The sequence below is a fragment of the Mobula birostris genome, chromosome 1 (assembly GCF_030028105.1).
Source record: "Mobula birostris isolate sMobBir1 chromosome 1, sMobBir1.hap1, whole genome shotgun sequence".
Lineage (NCBI taxonomy): Eukaryota > Metazoa > Chordata > Chondrichthyes > Myliobatiformes > Myliobatidae > Mobula > Mobula birostris.
The window spans coordinates 141,612,996-141,636,709 of NC_092370.1; the positions used below are offsets into that span (position 1 = coordinate 141,612,996).

Sequence of the window (23,714 nt, forward strand, 5' to 3'; positions counted from 1 at the left end):
TGGAAATCTCAATCAACATGCACAAAATACTACTGGAATATATAAATCATTAATAATCTAAATCAAAGTTCAAAGTACATTTATTATCAAAGTATATATGCAGTATACAACCCTGAGATTCTTCTTGCCCACAGACAGCCATGAAACAAAGAAAACCATGGAACCTGTTCAAAGAAAAATATCAACACCCCCCACACGCAAACAACACAAAACACATAAATGGTAACAAAAAGAGCAAAAAATGCAAAATGTGAAATTAAAAGAATCCAGGCATACTCAGTTCAGCTCAGTGCTGTTTACAGGTTGTCCCGACTCAAAGTTGCACAAAATAGCAACAAAAAAAGGAGTGACCAAAAACACATCATAAAGTGAAATACAGAGGCCAGTCCACAAAGTGTTTGGATTAAACTTTGACCATGACCCAGGACTCCGGAACCAAGGAGAGAGACCGTCACACACAGGCACCTTCCTTTGGCAGCGGTCAGTGAGAGGCTGGTATTCGGCGCTGAACGCTTGCTTGCCATCCACACGCCTCGATGATTTGAATCTTCCTTGACACTTTAATCGGCAAGATCAACAAGAAATGGCATCGATCCTGGGCTCGGTCCCCTTCTCCAGCTTCTTTGCCTCGAAGCTGCAAGCTTTGCTTGAAACACCCTCGGAGACAGCAAAGTGCCAGGTCGCTCAATCAGCCTGAAAAACACACCATCACAGGTTCTAACAGTAGCAGAACCACATTTGACACAAAAAGATGTAAAATAAGTGAAAGAAGTAGTTTCCAGATAGCATAGATGGGGGAGTTCTTCCTAGTATTAAGTCCAGATTACTAAAGTATGATCCACATATTTGTGGCATGATTAGGAAGGGCTATCAATTGACCACTTTTACAACCTGCTCTACATAAAACTAGAGTGCACATTTAACACCTGCTGTAGCAAACTAAGGTTGTAGAAGAGTTAAAGTCATGTAATAATATTAATTGAAACACTGAAATGTACAGTGAAATGCATCGTTTTGTGCAATGACCAACACAATCCGAGGATTCTGCTTGGAGCAGCAAGTGTTCACCATGCTTCCAGTGCCCACGACTCACTAACCCTAACTTGTGCTCCCTTGGAATGTGGGAGGAAACTGGAACACCTGGAGAAAGCCCATGTCACAGGAAGAATGCTCAAACTCCTTCTAGACAGTGGCAAGAATCGAACCCCAAATGGGGATTTCCGGCACTGCAAAATGATTACACTAACTGTTATGCTACTGTGCCATCCACATGCTCCTGTCAATTGAGGTCAATCTGCACCCATGACACTGTGGGGGAAAAATAGCACGTAACACAGCTCTCCGCTTTCCTCATAATTTTTATCATTCTTTTTAAGAGATTTGAAAGAAAATGGAGCTATCGTTTGAGTTAGTCTCTGGAATTTTTCTTGTAAAAATTGTGTATATTATATTTATATTTTTCTTGTGAATGCTGCTTATATGCTGCTACACCCAATGGCCACTTTATTAGGTACGTCCAGTACCTTAAAAAGTGGCCACTAAATGTATGTTCGTGGTCTTCTGCTCCTATAGCCTGTCTACTTCAAGGTTCAATGTGTTGTGCATTCAGAGACGCTCGTCTGTACACCACTGTTGTCACCCATGGTTATTTGAGTTACTATTGCCTTCCTGTCAGCTTGAAACAGTCTGGATATTCTCTTTTGACCTCTCTCTTTAACAAGGTGTTTTCCCCACAGATCTGCCACTCAACGGCATGTTTTTATTTTTTATTTTTGTACCGTTCCCAGTAAACTCTCTAAAGCCTGTTGTGTGTGAAAATCTAAGGGGATCAGCAATTTCTGAGATACTCTAACCACCCTGTCTGGCACCAACAATTATTCCACAGTTAATGTTACTTACATCACATTTCTTTCCCATTCTGATGTTTGCTCTGAACAATAAATAAACCCCTGACCATGTCTACATGCCTTTGTGCATTGACTTGCTGCCAGATGATTGCCTGATTCTTTTGTGTTAAAGAGGAGTGCAGGTGTATGTAATAAAGTGGCCACTGAATATACATACCTGCGATGAAGCTACAAACACAAAATAATCTGCAGATGCTGGGATCAAAGCGACACTCACAACACGCTGGAGGAACTCAGCAGGTCGGGCAGCATCCGTGGAAACGATGAGTCGACATTTTGGGCCGGAACCCTTCGTCAGGACTGTAGAGGGAAGGGGCAGAGGCCTTATAAAGAAGGTAGGGGAGGGTGGAAAGGGGAAGGCTGGTAGGTTCCAGGTGAAAAACCAGTAAGGGGAAAGACAAAGGGGTAGGGGAGGGGAAGCAGGGAGGTGATAGGCAGGAAAGGTGAAGAAGGAATAGGGGAAAACACAAAGGGTAGTAGAAGGAGGCGGAACATGAGGGAGGTGATAGGCACCTGGGGGATGGGGCAGAGTGAAATAGGGATAGAGGAAGGGAGGGGAAGGAAATTACCCGAAGTTGGAGAATTCTTTGTTCATTCCAAGGGGCTGGAGACTACCTAGACGGTATATGAGATGTTGCTCCTCCAACCTGAGTTTAGCCTCATCATGGCAGTAGAGGAGGCCATGTATGGACATACCTGAATAGGAATGGGAAGTAGAGTTGAAGTGTGTGGCTACTGGGAGATCCTGTCTGTTGTGGCGGACGGAGCGGAGGTGCTCGACGAAGCGGTCCCCCAATCTGCCCTTCCAGGTGAGGCAACACTTCACTTGTGAGTCTGTTGGGGTCATCTATTGCATCTGGTGCTCCCGATGCGGCCTCCTCTACATCGGTGAAACCCGACGCAGATTGGGGGACCACTTCATCAAGCACCTCCACTTTCCCGCCACAGTCCAAAGTCTTACTGGTTGGTAGGTTAATTGGTTATTGTAAATTGTCCCGTGATTCAGCCAAGGTTAAATTGGTGGTTGTTGGGTTGTGTTCCTTGAAAGGCCGGAATGGCCTATTCAGTGTTATATCGCAATAAATAATAATTTAAAAAGTACTTGTTAAAGTTTGCTCCAATAAATTCAAATTGTGAATCTGGCAGTCTCCTTACATCTCCTTGCTTTATCAGGACTCGTGCTTCTTTTCCAGTTTGCTTTAGGTAAGACAAGATACTTGTTGTGGTGGTTAATTTGGGAGTTGGTTTCACTGGGTTTCTGTTTGCTCTTTACCTCGACATGAGCTTCTCAGTACTAACTGGAGTGTTTCTTCTTCAATTTCAACAGTTACAGGCCATGGATTCCCAGCAGTTGATGGAGATGTTACACTTGTCCCATGTACTTAGAACATTGCTGAATCTTTTTCTCTGTCCAGCCGGTCAATTCTTGCTGACCCATGTACTGAGAATATTGCTAAATCTTTTTCTCTGTCCACCCACCCAATTCTTGCTATAATATTGATATTGAGTGTCTGTTTTGGAAATATGATTTGGCATACACTAGGGAGCTGACTGAGTGTAGTTATGGCCATGTCTCTTGGACCGTAGGCTTGGGAAGGGCGGATGATATTGTTGCATGTCTGTGCTATGGATCTGGATGACTTTGCAGCAATAACATTAGTGGTGACTGGACAGGGACTAATATGCTCGTGGGAATGTTTGGTAGTGCTGCAGAGGGGTGCTTAAACTGGAGTAGCAGGGAGATGTGAACCAGAGTGCCAGAGCAGATAGTGGAGTGGTTGTGGGGAAAGATGTTAAGCCTACATACAAGTCAGGAATTGAAAGATTGAGGACGGTGGGACTAATGTTCTGAGCTGTGTATATTTCAATGCAAAGCATGTTGTTGGAAAGGCAGATGAGCTTAGCACATCAATCAGCATGTAGAAATATGACACTGTAGCCATTAGTGAGACTTGGTTGCAGAAGGGACAGGACTGACAGCTCAATGTTTCAGGTCTGTTGTTTTAGATGTGATAGAATGGGAGGGATTAAAGGGGGAGGGTAGCATTACTAGTCAGGAAAGATGTCACGGCAGTGCTCAGTCAGGACAGACTGGAGAGCTCGTCTAGTGAGGCTATAGGGGAGGATCAAAGGAAAATGAATGTGAAAACTACATTAATGAGATTACAGACCACCCAACAGTCCGTGGGATTTAGAGAAGCAAATTTGTAGAGTAATCGCAGATTATTCCAAGAAACCTAAGGATGTGATAAAAGGTAATTTTAACTTTCCACATATTGACTGGGACTCCAATACCGTAAAAGGGCTGGATGGAATAGAGTTTGTCAAATGCATTCGGGAAAGTTTCCATAATCAGTACATTAGAAGTCCCAACTAGAGAGAGTGTGATACTAAATCTCCTTTAGGGAATGAGACAGAGCAGGTGACAGAAGTTTGTATCGGGGAACACTTTGCATCTAGTGATCATAATGCCATTATTTCAAAAAAACTATGAAGAAGGATAGGTCTAGTCATTGGGTTGAGTTTCTAAAAAGGACAAACAGCAATTTTGATGGTATCAGAAAGGATCTGGCAAGTCTGAATTGGGACAGGCTGTTTTCTAGCAAAGGTATATTTGGTAAATGGAAGGCAGTCAAAAGTGAAATTTTGGCAGCATGTTCCTATCAGACTATCGGGCTTAGGCGGAAACGGGCGAGGCGAGGAAGGTCTGGCATTCATTTTCTGTTGTTATTTGAGGAGAGGGGCAGTATGAGTGTGAGGGCAGTTTGCTGTTCTCAGTGTCGGATGTGGGAGGCCCTGGAGTCTCCAAGCCTCCCAGCCGTCTACATCTGCGCCAAGTGCATCGAGATGCAGCTCCTAAGGGACCGCGTTACGGAACTGGAGCTGCAGCTGGATGACCTTCGTCTGGTCAGGGAGAGTGAGGAGTTGATAGAGAGGAGTTGCAGGCAGGTGGTCACGCCGGGGCCACGGGAGGCAGACAAGTGGGTCACGGTTAGGAGGGGGAAGGGGAAGAGTCAGGTAATAGAGAGTACCCCAGTGGCTGTGCCCCTTGACAATAAGTACTCCTGTTTGAGTACTGTTGGGGGGGACAGCTTACCCAGGGGAAGCGACAGTGGCCGTGCCTCCGGCACAAAGTCTGGCCCTGTAGCTCAGAAGGGTAGGGCAAGGAAGAGGAGGGCAGTTGTGATAGGGGACTCGATAGTGAGGGGGTCAGATAGGCGATTCTGTGGACGCAGTCCAGAGACCCGGATGGTAGTTTGCCTCCCTGGTGCCAGGGTCCGGGATATTTCTGATCGTGTCCAAGATATCCTGAAGTGGGTGAGGAGCCAGAGGTCGTGGTACATATAGGTACCAATGACATACGTAGGAAAAGGGATGAGGTCCTGAAAGGAGAATATAGGGAGCTAGGAAGGGAGTTGAGAAAAAGGACCGCAAAGGTAGTAATCTCGGGATTACTGCCTGTGCCACGCGACAGTGAGAGTAGGAATGCGATGAGGTGGAGGATAAATGCGTGGCTGAGGGATTGGAGCAGGGGGCAGGGATTCAAGTTTTTGGATCATTGGGACCTCTTTTGGCGCAGGCGTGATCTGTACAAAAAGGACGGGTTACACTTGAATCCTAGGGGGACCAATATCCTGGTAGGGAGATTAGCGAGGGCTACTGAGGTGACTTTAAATTAGAATGGTTGGGGGGTGGGAATCAAATTAAAGAGGCTAGGCGTGAGGAGGTTAGTTCACAACAGGGGGATGGGAACCAGTGCAGAGAGACAGAAGGGTGTAAAGTGAGGGTAGAAGCAAAAAGTACTAAGGAGAAAAGTAAAAGTGGCAGGCCGACAAATCCAGGGCAAGCATTAAAAAGGGCCACTTTTCAACATAATTGTATAAGGGCTAAGAGAGTTGTAAAAGAGCGCCTGAAGGCTTTGTGTGTCAATGCAAGGAGCATTCGTAATAAGGTGGATGAATTGAAAGTGCAGATTGTTATTAATGATTATGATATAGTTGGGATCACAGAGACATGGCTCCAGGGTGACCAGGGATGGGAGCTCAACGTTCAGGGATATTCAATATTCAGGAGGGATAGACATGAAGGAAGGGGAGGTGGGGTGGCGATGCTGGTTGAAGAAGAGATTAACGCAATAGAAAGGAAGGACATAAGCCGGGAAGATGTGGAATCGATATGGGTAGAGCTGCGTAACACTAAGGGGCAGAAGACGCTGGTGGGAGTTGTGTACAGGCCACCTAATAGTAGTAGTGAGGTCGGAGATGGTATTAAACAGGAAATTAGAAATGTGTGCAATAAAGGAACAGCAGTTATAATGGGTGACTTCAATCTACATGTAGATTGGGTGAACCAAATTGGTAAAGGTGCTGAGGAAGAGGATTTCTTGGAATGTATGCGGGATGGTTTTTTGAACCAACATGTCGAGGAACCAACTAGAGAGCAGGCTATTCTGGACTGGGTTTTGAGCAATGAGGAAGGGTTAATTAGCAATATTGTCGTGAGAGGCCCCTTGGGTAAGAGTGACCATAATATGGTGGAATTCTTCATTAAGATGGAGTGACATAGTTAATTCAGAAATAAAGGTTCTGAGCTTAAAGAGGGGTAACTTTGAAGGTATGAGACGTGAATTAGCTAAGATAGACTGGCAAGTGACACTTAAAGGATTGACGGTGGATATGCAATGGCAAGCATTTAAAGGTTGCATGGATGAACTACAACAATTGTTCATCCCAGTTTGGCAAAAGAATAAATCAAGGAAGGTAGTGCACCCGTGGCTGACAAGAGAAATTAGGGATAGTATCAATTCCAAAGAAGAAGCATACAAATTAGCCAGAGAAAGTGGCTCACCTGAGGACTGGGAGAAATTCAGAGTTCAGCAGAGGAGGACAAAGGGCTTAATTAGGAAGGGGAAAAAAGATTATGAGAGAAAACTGGCAGGGAACATAAAAACTGACTGTAAAAGCTTTTATAGATATGTAAAAAGGAAAAGACTGGTAAAGACGAATGTAGGTCCCCTACAGACAGAAACAAGTGAATTGATTATGGGGAGCAAGGACATGGCAGACCAATTGAATAATTACTTTGGTTCTGTCTTCACTAAGGAGGACATAAATAATCTTCCAGAAATAGTAGGGGACAGAGGGTCCAGTGAGATGGAGGAACTGAGCGAAATACATGTTAGTAGGGAAGTAGTGTTAGGTAAATTGAAGGGATTGAAGGCAGATAAATCCCCAGGGCCAGATGGTCTGCATCCTAGAGTGCTTAAGGAAGTAGCCCAAGAAATAGTGGATGCATTAGTGATAATTTTTCAAAACTCGTTAGATTCTGGACTAGTTCCTGAGGATTGGAGGGTGGCTAATGTAACCCCACTTTTTCAAAAAGGAGGGAGAGAGAAACTGGGGAATTATAGACCGGTTAGTCTAACGTCGGTGGTGGGGAAACTGCTGGAGTCAGTTATCAAAGATGTGATAACAGCACATTTGGAAAGCAGTGAAATCATCGGACAAAGTCATCATGGATTTGTGAAAGGAAAATCATGTCTGACGAATCTCATAGAATTTTTTGAGGATGTAACTAGTAGAGTGGATAGGGGAGAACCAGTGGATGTGGTATATTTGGATTTTCAAAAGGCTTTTGACAAGGTCCCACACAGGAGATTAGTGTGCAGACTTAAAGCACACGGTATTGGGGGTAAGGTATTGATGTGGATGGAGAATTGGTTAGCAGACAGGAAGTAAAGAGTGGGAATAAATGGGACCTTTTCAGAATGGCAGGCGGTGACTAGTGGGGTACCGCAAGGCTCAGTGCTGGGACCCCAGTTGTTTACAACATATATTAATGACTTGGATGAGGGAATTAAATGCAGCATCTCCAAGTTTGCGGATGACACGAAGTTGGGTGGCAGTGTTAGCTGTGAGGAGGATGCTAAGAGGATGCAGGGTGACTTGGATAGGTTGGGTGAGTGGGCAAATTCATGGCAGATGCAATTTAATGTGGATAAATGTGAAGTTATCCACTCTGGTGGGAAAAATAGGAAAACAAATTATTATTTGAATGGTGGCCAATTAGGAAAAGGGGAGGTGCAACGAGACCTGGGTGTCATTATACACCAGTCATTGAAAGTGGGCATGCAGGTACAGCAGGCGGTGAAAAAGGCGAATGGTATGCTGGTATTTATAGCGAGAGGATTCGAGTACAGGAGCAGGGAGGTACTACTGCAGTTGTACAAGGCCTTGGTGAGACCACACCTGGAGTATTGTGTGCAGTTTTGGTCCCCTAATCTGAGGAAAGACATCCTTGCCATAGAGGGAGTACAAAGAAGGTTCACCAGATTGATTCCTGGGATGGCAGGACTTTCATATGAAGAAAGACTGGATGAACTGGGCTTGTACTCGTTGAAATTTAGAAGATTGAAGGGGATCTGATTGAAACGTATAAAATCCTAAAGGGATTGGACAGGCTAGATGCAGGAAGATTGTTCCCAATGTTGGGGAAGTCCAGAACGAGGGGCCACAGTTTGAGGATAAAGGGGAATCCTTTTAGGACCGAGATTAGGAAAAACTTCTTCACACAGAGAGTGGTGAATCTGTGGAATTCTCTGCCACAGGAAACAGTTGAAGCCAGTTCATTGGCTATATTTAAGAGGGAGTTAGATATGGCCCTTGTGGCTACGGGGGTCAGGGGGTATGGAGGGCAGGCTGGGGCGGGGTTCTGAGTTGGATGATCAGCCACGATCATAATAAATGGTGGTGCAGGCTCGAAGGGCCGAATGGCCTACTCCTGCACCTATTTCCTATGTTTCTATGTTTCTAGAATAAAAGGCGAGGATAACAGGTTTAGGGAAGTTTATTTTGGAGAGATATTGAAACACTGGTTAAGAAAAAGAAGGTGCACAGCAGGTAAAGGAAAGGAGCAAGGAGGAACTTGCGGACTACAAGAAATGCAAGACAACACTTAAGAAGGAAATTAGGAAGGCTAAAAGAAGGTTTACAATATGTATTAATGACTTGGATGAGGGAATTAAATGCAGCATCTCCAAGTTTGCAGATGACACGAAGCTGGGCGGCAGTGTTAGCTGTGAGGAGGATGCTAAGAGGATGCAGAGCGACTTGGATAGGTTAGGCGAGTGGGCAAATTCATGGCAGATGCAATTTAATGTGGATAAATGTGAAGTTATCCACTCTGGTGGCAAAAATAGGAAAACAAATTATTATCTGAATGGTGGCCGATTAGGAAAAGGGGAGGTGTAACGAGACCTGGGTGTCATTATACACCAGTCATTGAAAATGGGCATGCAGGTACAGCAGGCGGTAAAAAAGGCGAATGGTATGCTGTAACAGATGGGGTACGAGGGGGAGGTGGGGCATTAGCGGAAGTTAGAGAAGTCTAATGCCCCACCTCCCCCTTGTACCCCATCTGTTACTTATTTTTACGCACACATTCTTTCTCTCACTCTCCTTTTTCTCCCTCTGTCCCTCTGAATATACCCCTTCCCCATCCTCTGGGTTCCCCCCCCTTGTCTTTCTTCCCAGACCTCCTGTCCCATGATCCTCTCGTATCCCTTTTGCCTATCACCTGTCCAGCTCTTGGCTCCATCCCTCCCCCTCCTGTCTTCTCCTATCATTTTGGATCTCCCCCTCCCCCTCCAACTTTCAAATCCCTTACTCACTCTTCCTTCAGTTAGTCCTGACGAAGGGTCTTGGCCTGAAACGTCGACTGCACCTCTTCCTCGAGATGCTGCCTGGCCTGCTGTGTTCACCAGCAACTTTGATGTGTGTGGGGTCCTAATACCCTTCCCTTGGACAACATCGCTGGCGTGGAGAGAGGAGACTTGCAGCATGGGCAACTGCTGATCTTCCATACAACCTTGCTCAGGCCTGCGCACTGGAAACCTTCCAAGGCGCAAATCCATGGTCTCATGAGACTAACGGATGCCTGTAAATTGAGAGATGTTGCATTTTGGGAGGACAAGCCAGGATAGAACTTGCATGTTGAAAAATACGGCATTGAAAAGTGTGGTAGAACAGAGGGATCTGGGAATACAGATCCATGATTCCTTGAAAGTGGTGTCAGAGGGAGATAGGGTAGTAGAGGGAGCTTTCGTCACATCGACCTTCATAATTCAAAGTAGTTGGGATGTTATGTTGAAGTTGTGTAAGATGTTGGTGAGGCCTAATTTGGAGTATTGTGTGTAGTTTTGGCCATCCACCTACAGGAAAGGTATCAATAAAATTGAAGGACTAGAGAGAAATTTTACAAGGATGTTGCCAGAATTTGAGGCCATGAGTTATAGGGAAAGGTTGGATAGGTGAGGATCATGATTACTGTGGAAGAATCCACATTTTGATTCAAGGAATAGCTCTTTGGTCCTGGGAAGAGGTAATTGAAGAGGACCCTGGCATTGACTTTTGTTGTGGCAGACAGCAGGGAGGGTTTCCATAGTTACTGCAGTCAGATTTGTCTCCTAACTGGAATGTGATCAGAAATTTATTTTCACTAAGTTTTTCTGGCATGGCCCTCTCTTCTCAGATGAAAGCAATGAGAATGTGGGTTTTTAGATAATATTGGTGTTAACTCTATAATAACAATATAAATACAGGAAATAGTCTTAAAACAGCCTTATTACTGAATTTAACATCATTGGCAGTGAACAATGGGAGCCAGATTTGTTGGTGAGTTATTGCTGATAAATTATTAACTTGGTTTCTCTTCTTCCCATATATAAAATAAAAGACAGTTCACTGAACAACAGTGATCTTTTACATAAACATGGTCTTTGTAGTTTTGAACTGGATTTATTTTCTGTTAATTGATACTAAGCACGATCCAGTAAGTGATACATTGCTTTTTGCGCCAGTGATTATTTAATACTGAGACCACATTGAACATCTTTCTAGCATCCCGTCATACTGGAGGTAAAAATAATGATGGTAGACTTATCTAACTTGTAATTTCTGAACAATTTAATGACACTGAAATACCTGTGAGCTATTGTTAAACAAATGTATATTAACCAATTAAAGTAGTCAATATTCAACTACACACCGTGCAAAGTAAACAAAATTTAGAGATACAGAGATTCTGCAGGTGCTGGAAAACTTGACTAATGCACACAAAGTGTTGGAGGAACTCAGTACGTCAGGCAGCACCTGCAGTTGGAAATAACAGTTGACATTTCAGAAGCCTGAAATATCTTGACTGTTTATTTCCTCCTATAAATGCTGAGTAACTTGCTGAGTTCCTCCAGCATTTTGTGTTTGTTGTAAACATAATTTAGGTCGCAACTCTAATGAAGAAGATATAATTTAAATCAATGAACTAAATCTGTACGGTATGGAAATTGCTGATGTTGATATCATCTTCTATGATGAAGAACTCAAGGGTCATCTGAGATGGATATTTTTTTCTTTTCAGCACATCTTTTGGGGTAACAAATAATTCAGTTTTGCCCTTTAGTCAAATGTGTTGGATTGTATTATGATAGACGATGGGGATAGTTATAGATCCACCTTCCCTAAGAAGTTGCTCAATTGTTGATCCCATTCATAGCAGGATACATCAAGACTGAAAAGCTTTGATGTGATTTTTTTTTTGTTCCAGGGATTTATTTGCTCTCTGTTGCATGTAATTTTTGTTGTTTAGCACCCTTACCCTGAAGTTGGCTTTTTGGGGTTTACAGCCATTTCTTATATGACTTTCTAGATGACTAGGAGAAGTTAAGTTAATTTCTGACATGGATGTCTCTGGTGGGCCAAGACATTATACTGTTGCGTAGTAATAATTCTGCTTTTATAGATGTCCCCCAAGTCCTCAAGGAGATCCAGCTTTGAGCTGCTAAATCTGCATTTTTCCTTTTGAGTAATTCAATAGTTCCGTATAATTTAAAAGAAATTGCATTTAGCCTAAAGAATGTCCCTTTGGAACAGAGATGAGGAGGAATTTCTTCAACCACAGGGTGATGAATCTGTGAAATTAGTTGCCATAGATGGCTATGGAAGCCAAGTCTTTGGGTATATTTAAAACAGAGGGTGATAGGTTCTCGATTAGTATGGGCACCAAAGATTAAGGGATGGAGGCAGGAGAATGTGGTTGAGAGGGATAATAAATCAGCCATGATGGAGTAGTGGAGCAGACTCGATAGGCCAAATGAACTAATTCTGCTCCTCTATCATTTGGTCAATAGTCTACAAATGTGACTTTGTCTCCACAAGGTGATTATTTTACAAATCAGTAATGTGACACTAATGAAGATGAGCTCAAGTGGTGGTTTCTCTTGTGCTAGTTTTTTGACCATCAGCCACATCCTGTATAGCAAATTTGTTCTTTTGGACATGCTTTTGATGTCCATAGCAATGTTTTTGAGCTGTAGGTTGAAGCTTCCCACCTCTGGTGTACATGCTGTGTTCTTCATAACCTCAAATCTTCTTCCAATGAGTGAGCAGTATAAAAGAGTAGTGATGTTGGCCTTCATTGCAAGAGGGATTGAACTTAAGAGCAGGGAGGTTATGCTGCAACTGTACAGGGTACGGGTAAGGCCGCACCTGGAGTACTGCATCCAGTTCTGGTCCTTACTTGAGGAAGGATATAGTGGCTTTGGAGGTGGTGCAGATGAGGTTCACCAGATTGATTCCAGAGATGAGAGGGTTAGACTATGAGAAGAGATTGAGTCACCTGGAACTGTACTCGCTGGAATTCAGACGAATGAAGGGAGATCTTACAGAAGCATTTAAAATTATGATAAGGAAAGATAAGATAGAGGCAGGAAAGTTGTTTCCACTGATAGGTGGGACTAGAACTAGGCGACATAGCCTCAAGATTCGAGGGAGTAGATTTAGGGCAGAGATGAAGAGAAACTGCTTTTCCCAGAGGGTGCTGAATCTGTGGAATTCTCTGCCCAATGAAGCAGTGGAGGCTATCTCAGTAAATATATTTAAGGCAAGGTTGGATAGATTTTTGCATAGTTGGAGAATTAAGAGTTATGGGGAAAAGGCAGGTAGGTGGAGATGAGTCCATGACCAGATCAGCCATGATCTTATTGAATGGTAGAGCAGGCTCTACAGGCCAGATGGCCTATTCCTGCTCCTATTTCTTATGTTCTTCAACTGAAGGAAGTGGCAGGCAGTCATCAGTAAGTTTCCTTGCTCATGCTTGACCTAATGCCATGGGAATTAACAGTATTGAGAGAAATCGCAGTGTGAATCCCTCTCTATCTTACAAGGGGTGATTGATAAGTTTGTGGCCTAAGGTAGAAGGAGTCAATTCTAGAAAACCTAGCACATTTATTTTTCAACATAGTCCCCTCCTACATGTACACACTTAGCCCAGCGGTCGTGGAGCATAGAAATCTGTCCTTTGTAGAAGTGGTCCACAGCAGGGGTGATTGATAAGTTCATGGCCTACAGTAGACGGAGATGAGTTATTAACTTCAAACTTTCTGCATTATCACTCAAAGAGTTGAACTGCATGTGCATGTAACGAGAGCTCTTGGACCTCCAGGTGATCCACAGCAGGGGTGATTGATAAGTTTGTGGCCTTAGGTAGAAGACGATGAGTTATACAGCTCTTGTTACATGCACGTGCAGTTTAACTCTTTGAGAGAAAATGCAGAAAGCTTGTAGTAACTCATCACCTTCTACCTTAGGCTACGAACTTATCAATCACCCCTCGTATAACAAGTCTGGTGGGTCAGTCCTGCTGGTTGATTACATTAGACTCAGGGAATATGATGGAAGGGTCTGGATGGTTTTCTATGCATGATTATTTAAGGCAATTTCCAGATTTGTTTTTTGCACAGCTGCCCAATTTTGTGACAACACCCATCCTCCACTCACTCCACACCAGATAACCATGGAAGGACTTTGCAGGATCAGGTGGAATGTGTGCGCCTTTGTCAGACTTAGTGCTTAGTATTTTCTTTTAAGGTGCATCCAGTTTTACCTTTTAATCATTTTTTTGTAAAGGTTTGATACAATTGAGCAGCTTGTGGACTGTTAGGAGACAAGCATATTGTTGTGCACTGGGAACCACCAAGACTCGTAAGGATGGTCTTAAAGGATATTGGTGAAAGTCATTAAAATCCAGCAGTTTAATTCATATTGTTGCTGTTACTTGAATATGTTTACAGATTTACTCAGTTAAGTAAATTAAAATAGTTAATTATTAACTCATATAAATTCAGTTAATTGAATAAAACTGGACTCCTTGTGAAATATGAACCCCTCTCCAGATTGCTGGACTTGCGGGCCAGAACCTCAATCACTCTGCTACCAGACGAGCATCTCTGAATGCACAACACATCAAACTTGTAGTGGATGTGCTACAGCAGCAGGAGACCATGAACATACACTCACGGGCCACTCAGCATGTCATCTGCCATAACAAACAAAACAAAATTCAGCAAGTGTGACTGTCTGTACTCCCTGTTTGCTGGTCATTTATTTTTCTGTTGATTCTTATTGTGCTCTAACAAAATGAGAGCTTCTCTGACGGCAGCTGCAGCCAAAACTGAGGCACTCCTGGTCTGCAATGCCTGGCTTCAGACTCCCTAATCTCATGATGAGTGGCAGCAACCAGGGTCAACTGATCAACGGCCAGTGGCAGGTATAACTGTGCATCTCAGTTGTAGGATCACAAATACTTCCATCTCGAGAAGTTACAGCAATATGTGTGTCACTGCCATCCTCAGCTTCTCATGAACCTTGTCGAATTTTGAAGCATAGACTTCTGCAGTCTTGTGCCACCATCAGAGTCTTTGCACACGTCTTGAAGGCAATGAAGGCAGTACTCTGAACTTATGATCTACCAAGGAAAAACTCCTTCAACGACCAAAAGAAAAGCCCAAGGTCATACGTCTGTCAGGGTCCTAAGCTGTTTTCTCCACTGTATCATTGAATGTGGGATCTACTACTCCCCAGTGCTCAAAGCGGTGACATTTCATATGTTCAGATGAATATTCAATTAGACAAAACACTCTCTGCAAAACATTTCTCATTGGTTCTTTACTGTAAGACTTGATATCATTGTGACATGTTGAATGCTCCATCAAGATGAGATGGCCCCTGAGAACAGGATTGTTGTAATTCTGCAATTTGTTGTTTGTCTGAATATTTAGTGCTCTTGGTTATGAAGTCGTGGCTTTAGAAATCAGTTGATTCCTTTTTAAAAAAAGAGCTCAATTCTTTATTAAAGCAAATAAAAATTACACCAAAACCTTTGCTTTCTTTAATTAAATCAGTGAAATTACTAAAAATCCCGAGCTTCTGTAAGTTTTGGGAAGCAAGGCTGTCATGAAAACAGCTGCGATTTTTACTTTTAACACTGAAGTGACCTTTGGAAATTCACCAGTAAAATACAGAATTATCAAAAATAGTGCAAAAAGATTTAAGAAATATTGAAATTATGAAAGTGGCTGAAAGGATAAATAATAAGAGATTATTTACACAGATCAGTGAATCACTAATTTAATTAGGTGAAAAAATGGATTAGAACTTATTGCATAAAGGGAAGGCTATAAATGTTCTCATCAATGAAGTTAATATGTGGATCAGTATTAAAAGGGACAGTAGAGACTGAGTGATTCAACATGAGAATGAGCTGCACAAGCTGAAACCTAGGCTGATTTGCTCCTTTCCAGATGATGGTACAAGATTTCATTGCACTTTAACACTGGACTGAAAATTGAGATTGTGATTCTCATTTACCTAATACGTTATAGGCATACACTGAGAAACTGTTATCTACTCCCCTACCTCACCTAAGAAAAACAAAACATTGTAATGCACCTCAACCATTTCAACTTGTAGCCATCTGCACATACAGGAGTGGATCTAACAAAGACAGGTAGTTTCAAGAGTATATTTGAGTCCCAGTTAGCTTTACACTGTGTATTGTAACATACAATATGAGCAAGGCACTTAACCACACATTGCTCTGCGACGACACTGGTGCCAAGCTGTATCGGCCCTAGTGCCCTTCCCTTGGACAACATCGGTGGCGTGGAGGGGGAGACTTGCAGCATGGGCAACGTGGGTCTTCCATACAACCTTGCCCAGGCCTGTGCCCTGGAAACCTTCCAAGACGCAAATCCATCGTCTCACGAGACTAACGGATGCCTACTGTAACATAGTGAGGACCAAGAAGGTGTGGTGAAGGGAAGCACAGGAGTGCTTACAGGACTGCTTTGAATTGGTAGACTAGACTGTATGCAGGAATTCATCTTCAAATTGGAATGAGTATGCCGCTGTTGTTACTGACTTCATTAAAACCTGTGTGGATGAGTGTGTATCTACGAAAACTTGCTGTACATTCCTAAACCAAAAGCCATAGATGAACCAGGAGGTTTGTTGTCTGCTGAGGTCTAGGTCTGTAGCATTTAAGTCTGGTGACCCAGGTCTTTACAAGAAAACTACATATGACTTGTGGAGGGCTATTTCAAGATTGAAGAAACAATTCCGAGCAAGGATGGAGGTGACATTGGATAACTGTCAAATCTAGAAAAGAGTACACAGCATTACTTTCTACAAAGTGAAACTCAATAGCATGAATGGCAGTGATGCTTCTCTACCAGATGAGCTCATAGCCTTCTATGCCTGCTTTGAAAGGGAGAAATAACTGGAGCTGTGAAGATTCCTGCTGCACCCAGTCACCCTGTGCTCTCTGTCTGAGAGGCCGATGTCAGGTTATCTTTCAGGAAGGTGAAACCTCGCAAGGTGGCAGGTCTTGACAGAGTACCTGGTAAGGCTCTGAAAACTTGTGCCAACCAGCTGTTGGGAGTATTCAAGGACATTTTCAACCTCTCACTGCTATAGTCGGAAGTTCCCATTTGGTTCAAAGGGCAACAGTTATATCAGTGGCCAAGAAGAGTAGTGTGAGCTGCCTTAATGACTATCATTCAGTAGCACTTACATCTACTGTGATGAAAGCCTTGAGAGGTTGGTCATGGCTAGAATGAACTCCTGCCTCAGGAAGGACTTGTACCCACTGCAATTTGTCTATCACCATAACAGTTCTATGGCAGGCACACGGCCTTAGATCACCTGGATAATACAAGCACCTATGTCAGGATGCTATTTTGTTGACTACAGCTCAGCGCTTAACACCATCATTCCCACAGCCCTGATTGATAATCTATAGAACCTGGGCCTCTGTACCTCCCTCTGTAATTGGATCCTCAACTTCCTGACTGGAAGACCATGATCTGTGCAAGTTGGTGATAATATCTCCTCCTTGCTGATGATCAACACTGGCGGCACCTCAGAGATATGAGCTTAGTTCACTGCTCTACTCTCTCTACACCCAGGCAAAGATCGAATATCATCTATAAATTTGCTGATGATACAACTGTTATTGTCAGAATCTCAGATGGAGATGAGAGGGTGTACAGGAGATGTACCAGCTAGTTGAGTGGAGTCGCAGCAACAACCTTGCACTCAACGTCAGAAAGACCAAAGAGCTGATTGTGGACTTCAGGAAGGGTAAGACAAGGGAACATGAACCAATCCTCATAGAGGGATCAGAAGTGGAGAGAGTGAGCAATCTGAAGTTCCTGGGTGTCAAGATCTCTGAGGATCTAACCTGGTCCCAACATATTGATGCAGCTATAAAGAAGGCAAGACAGTGGATATGTTTCATTAGGAGTTTGAGGAGATTTGGCTTGTCACCTAAAACACTCAGAAACTTCTACATATATACCGTGAAGAACATTCTGACAGGCTGCATCACTGTCTGGTATGGGGGGGTGGGGTGGGGTGCGGCTACTGCACTGGATTGAGGGAAGCCACAGAAAGTTGTAAAATTAGTCAGATCCATCTTGGGTACTAGCCTCTGTAGCATCCAAGACATCATCAAGGAGCAGTGCCTCAGAAAGGTGACATTCATTATTAAGAATCCCCATCACCCAGGAATGGCCTCTTCTCACTGTTACCATCAGGAAGGAGGTGCAGAAGGCTGAAAGCACACACTCAGTGACTCAGGAACTGCTTCTTTCCCTCTGCCGTCCAATATTCTACATGGATATTAAATCCATGAACACTACCTCACTTTTTAAAATATTATTTCTGTTTTTGCACTACTTTTTAAATTAACTATTTAATATACATATACTTACTGTAATTTATTTATTATTTCTGTTGTCATGTATTGCATTATACTGATGCTACTGTTAACAAATTTCACGACATATGCTGGTGATATTAAAGCTGATTCTGATATCAATCGATTATAGGATCTAGCGATTCCTATAAACAGTCTAAACGTGACTTTATCGTTGAATTCAAAGCTCAAAGTATATTTATTATCGAAGTATGTATGCAGTATACAACCCTGACATTTGCCTTCACCACAGACAGCCACAAAACAAATAAAACCATGGAATCTATTCAAAGAAAAACATTAAATCACACACCGAACCACTCACAAAAAAGAAACCAAATCGTGCAAACAGCAAAAAAAGAGAAAAACATAGAATATAAAACACAAAATGAAAGATTCCATTGTTAGTTTTAAATGAATTACAAATATAAAACACATAATAATTGATTGCATAAGTACTTATCCCCTTTAATATGACACACCAAATTATCACTAGTGAAGCCAATTGGTTTTAGAAGTCACATAATTAGTTAAATGGAGATCACTGTGTGCAGTCAAGGTGTTTCAACTGACTGTTGTAAAAATCCACCTGCATCTGCAAAGCCCAACTGTTGGTGAGTCAGTATTCAGGCACAAACTACACTCTAAAGACAAAAGAACACTCCAAGCAACTCTGCGAAAAGGTTGTCAAAAAGCACAAGCCCGGAAATGGATACAAGAAAATTTCCAAGTCACTGAATATCCCTTGGAGTATAGTTAAATCAATCATCAAGAAACGGAAAGCTCTGGAGGAGTTACAAGTTTCAGTGACTGAGATGGGAGAGACTGCACATACAACAAGTGTTGCTCAGGTGCTTCACAGTCACAGCTTTATGAGAGAGTGGCAAAGAGAAAGCCACCATTGAAAAAACACACACATGCAATCTTGGCTAGAGTTTGCAGAAGGCATGTAGGAACTCTGAAATCAGCTGGAAGAAGATTCTATGGTCTGATTAAACCAAAATTGAACTACCTAGGTATCTGGATAAATGCTATGCTTGGCATAAGCCGAACAGCACACATCATCAAAAACGCACCAGCCCTACTGTGAAAAAACAAGAGAAAATGTGTAGATGCTGGAAATCCAAGCAACGCACACAAATGCTGGAGGAACTCAGCAGGCCAGGCGGCATTTGTGGGAAAGAGTAACAGTCGATTTCCCCCATCTGCACATGTTCTTTCATTTGTAATTTTCAGCATCTGTAGATTTTCTCTTTTTTGTGGTCCACTGTACTGTTTTCCATAGATGCTGCCTGGCCTGCAGAGTTCCTCCAGCATTTTGTGTGTATCCCTACCGTGAAGCATGGTGGTGGGTGCATTATGCTGTGGGGATGCTTCACTGCAGCAGGTCCTGGAAGGCTTGTGAAAGTAGACAAGACAATATAAGACGAAGGAGCAGAAGTAGGCCATTTGGCCCATCGAATCTGCTCTGCAGCTCTCCCATGAGCTAAACTATTCACCCATCTAGTTCCAATTTCCGGCTTTTTCCCCATATCCCTTGATACCCTGACTAATTAGATACTTGTCAATCTCCTCCTTAAACACCCTCAATGATCGAGCCTCCACAGCAGTATGTGGCAACGAATTCCATGAATCTCTGGCTAAAAAAATTTCTCCTCATCTCTGTTTTAACTGGGTACCCTCTAATTCTAAGACTATGGCCTCTTGTCCTGGACTCACCCACCAAGGGAAACAACCTTTCCACATCTACTCTGTCCCACCCTTTCAACATTTGAAATGTTTCTATGAGATCCCCTCTCATTCTTCTATACTTTGATGAATACAGTCCAAGAGCCGACAAACGCTCCTCATATGTTAGCCCCTGCATTCCAGGAATCATCCTCGTAAATCTTCTCTGAACAATCTCCAACATCAGTACATCCTTTCTAAGATAGGGGGCCCAAAACTGCACACATTATTCTAAATGAGGTCTCACTAATGCCCCATAGAGCCTCATCAACACCTCCTTACTCTTATACACTATTCCTCTTGAAATGAATGCCAACGTAGCATTGGCTTTCCTTACCACTGATCCAACTTGGTGGTTAACCTTTAGGGTATCCTGTACGAGGAGTCCCAAGTCCCTTTGCACTTCCGAGTTTTGAATTTTCTCCCCATCTAAATAATAATCGGCCCAATTATTTCTTCTTTCAAAATGTACGACCGTACATTTCTCAATATTGTATCTCATCTGCCATTTCTTTGCCCACTCTCCCAAACTGACTAAGTCTCTCTGCAACCTTTCCGTTTCTTCAATATTTCCTGCTCCTCCACCTATCTTGGTGTCATCCACATACTTAGCCACAATACCATTTAATCCATAATCCAAATCATCGATATACATCGTAAAAAGAAGCGGCCCCAATACCGACCCCTGCGGAACACCACTAGTAACCGGCAACCAATCAGAATAGGATCCCTTTACTCCCACCCTTTGCTTTCTGCCTATCAGCCAATGCTCCACCCATTCCAATATCTTTCCTATAATCCATGGGCTCTCATTTTATTAAGCAGCCTCATATGCGGCACCTTATCAAAGGCCTTTTGAAAATCCAAATACACAACATCCACAGCCTCTCCCTTGTCAATCTTATTCGAGATTACCTCAAAAAATTCCAATAGGTTGGTGAGGCAGGATCTTCCCTTCATGAAACCATGCTGGCTTCGGCCTATCTTGTCATGCACCTTGAGGTATTTCATAACCTCGTCCTTGAGGATTGACTCCAATATCTTTCCAACTACCGATGTCAGACTAATAGGTCTGTAATTTTCTTTTTGCTGCCTCCTTCCTTTCTTAAATAGCGGAACTACATTTTCGACCTTCCAGTCTTCCGGAACCATGCCAGAGTCTATTGATTCCTGGAAGATCATTTCCAATGCTTCCACAATCTCCAAAGCCACCTCCTTCAGAACCCTTGGGTGCACCTCATCCGGACCGGGAGACTTATCTATTCTTAGTCCACTTAGCTTCCCAAGCACTTTCTCTCTAGTAATCTTGACTGTACCTAATTCTATTTCCTGATACCTCTGGCTATCAGGTATATTGCTCATGTCTTCCACTGTGAAGACTGATGCAAAATACTCATTCAGTTCCTCTGCCATCTCTTTGTTATCCATTATAATTTCTCCAGCAACATTTTCCATCGGTCCCGTATCTACCCTTGTCACTCTTTTACTCTTCATATATTTAAAAAAACTCTTAGTATCCTTTTTTATGTTAATCACCAACTTCCTTTCATAATTCACCTTTTCTTTCCTAATGATTTTTTTAGTTTCCTTCTGCAAGTTTTTAAAAGTCTTCCAGTCCTCATTTTTCCCACTAATTTTTGCTTCCTTGTACGCCATTTCTTTTGCTTTTATTTTTGCCTTAACCTCTCTTGTTAGCCACATTTGTGCCATTTTTCCATTCATGATTTTCTTTTTTCTTGGAATATATTTTTCCTGCATTTTCCTTATTTCTTGTAGGAATTTCATCCAATTCTGCTCTGCCGTCCCTCCAATTAGCTTACTTTTCCAATCGACTTGGGCCAGTTCCTCTCTCATACCACTGTAATTTCCCTTGTTCCACTGAAATATCGATACACTTGATACCAGCTTCTCCTTTTCAAATTTGAAACTGAACTCAATCATATTATGATCACTACTTCCAAGGGGTTCCATTACCTCCAGCTCCCTAATCGCCTCAGGTTTGTTACACAGCACCCAATCCAAAACAGCCGGTCCCCTGGTGGGCTTCTGGACAAACTGCTCCAAAAAGCCATCCTGTGGGCATTCTACAAACTCCCTCTCCTGAGATCCATTACCTTCCTGACTTTCCCAATCCACTTTCATATTAAAATCCCCCATAATTATCTTGACATTTTCCTTCTGACACGCTTTTTCTATTTCCAGCTGCAACTTGTAGTCCACATCCCGACTGCTGTTTGGAGGCCTGTATATAACTGCTATTAGTGTCTTTTTACCCTTGCCATTTCTTAATTCTACCCATAAGGATTCTGCCTCTTCTGATCCTATGTCCCTTCGTTTCTATTGATTTGATATTGTTACTTACCATCAGGGCCACGCCACCCCCTTTACCTACCTTCCTATCCTTCCTGTACACTGTGTATCCTTGTACATTCAGCTCCCAGTCACATCCATCATTTAGCCATGACTCGGTGATGGCCACAATGTCATATCTTTTAACCTGCAGCTGTGCAGCAAGGTCATCCACTTTATTCCTAATGCTGCGTGCATTTAAGTACAGTATATTTAGATCAGTATCTGTTGCCGATTTTGCTATATTTCTATTTTGCAGCAAATTATCCTGTATATTCACCGGCCTGTCCTTCTTGCCATCTTTGCTTTACAGTATTTTTGACTTATTTCTATTCTCCTCTTCCTCGACCCTAACACCTTGGTTTCCTTCCCCTTGCCAACTTAGTTTAAACCCTCCCGAACAGCTATATTAAACAATCCCGCCAGGATATTAGTACCTTTTGAGTTCAGGTGTAATCCATCTTTTTTGTATAAGTCATACCTTCCCCAAAATAGATTCCAATGATTCAAGAATTTGAAGCCCTCCCCCCTGCACCAGTTACTTAGCCACACATTCATCTGCTTAATTCTGCTATTCTTCCCATCATCAGCGTGCAGCTCAGGCAGCAATCCTGATATTATTACTCTGGAGGTCCGGCTTTTCAATTTTCTTCCTAGCTCCCAGTAATCTTTCTTCAGGACCTCCTCTCTTTTTCTGTCTATGTCATTGGTACCAACATGTACCAAGACTTCCAGCTGCACGCCCTCTCTCCTCAGAATACTCTGGACTCGATCTGAGACATCCCGTACCTTGGCACCAGGGAGGCAACACACCATCCGGGTATCCTTGTCTGGCTTGCAGAACCTCTTGTCTGTCCCCCTTATGATGGAATCCCCTATAACTACCGCATTTCTTCTTGCTCTCTTGATTTCAGCACTGGGCAGAATGCCAGAGTCTCATTCACTGTGGTCCTCCTCTGTCAGGTCTGCCTCTTCAACAGTATCCAAAACGATATATCGATTTCTGAGGGGGACTGTCACAGGGGTGCTATCCACTACCTCTCTATAGGTAGTATCTATCACCTCCTCACTTTCCCTAATTAGCCAAAGGTCATCAATTTCCATCTCCAGCTCCTTAACACGGTCCTTCAGGAGCCTCATCTCAGTGCACCTGGTGCAGATGTAATCCTTGGGGAGGCTGGGAATCTCCCAGGGTCCCCACATCTGGCACTCCAAGCACAACACTAATCCTAGATGCATACCTCTAATGCTACTGTTTGTACTAAATAGCAAAAAAACTGTAACTTACTCCATTGCTATAAGACTCAACGGTCGCAGGAAGCCTCTTCCCGTCTCTGCCGAAGCCCGTTGAGCCAAAGCCCTTTCACTCTGCACCCTCTCACTCTGCAGCCCGCTCCAATGCTGCCCGCTGGATATGGCGGTTTTCTTTTTAAACTGTTCGCGCTCAACTGGCTGACATCATGCGCCTGTGCAGTCTGTCCTCTCTCCTACTCCGAAAATAAAATGTCTTGTCGCTGGAAAACCTTAGCCTCTTACCGCTGTCTTCTTGATCCGAAGAGAAAAAGTCTGCAACTTCCTTCCTCTTTTTTTTTAGAGGATAAAATAAATGCAGCAAAATACAGAGAAATCCTGGAGGGAAAC

General features: G+C 43.0%; 1 protein-coding gene across 23 annotated transcripts in view; it reads left to right on the forward strand.

Moving 5' to 3' along the window:
- rims2a (regulating synaptic membrane exocytosis 2a) overlaps nucleotides 1–23,714 on the forward strand; it is a 1,105,394-nt gene that overhangs the window by 65,919 nt on the left and 1,015,761 nt on the right. The window lies entirely within an intron of this gene.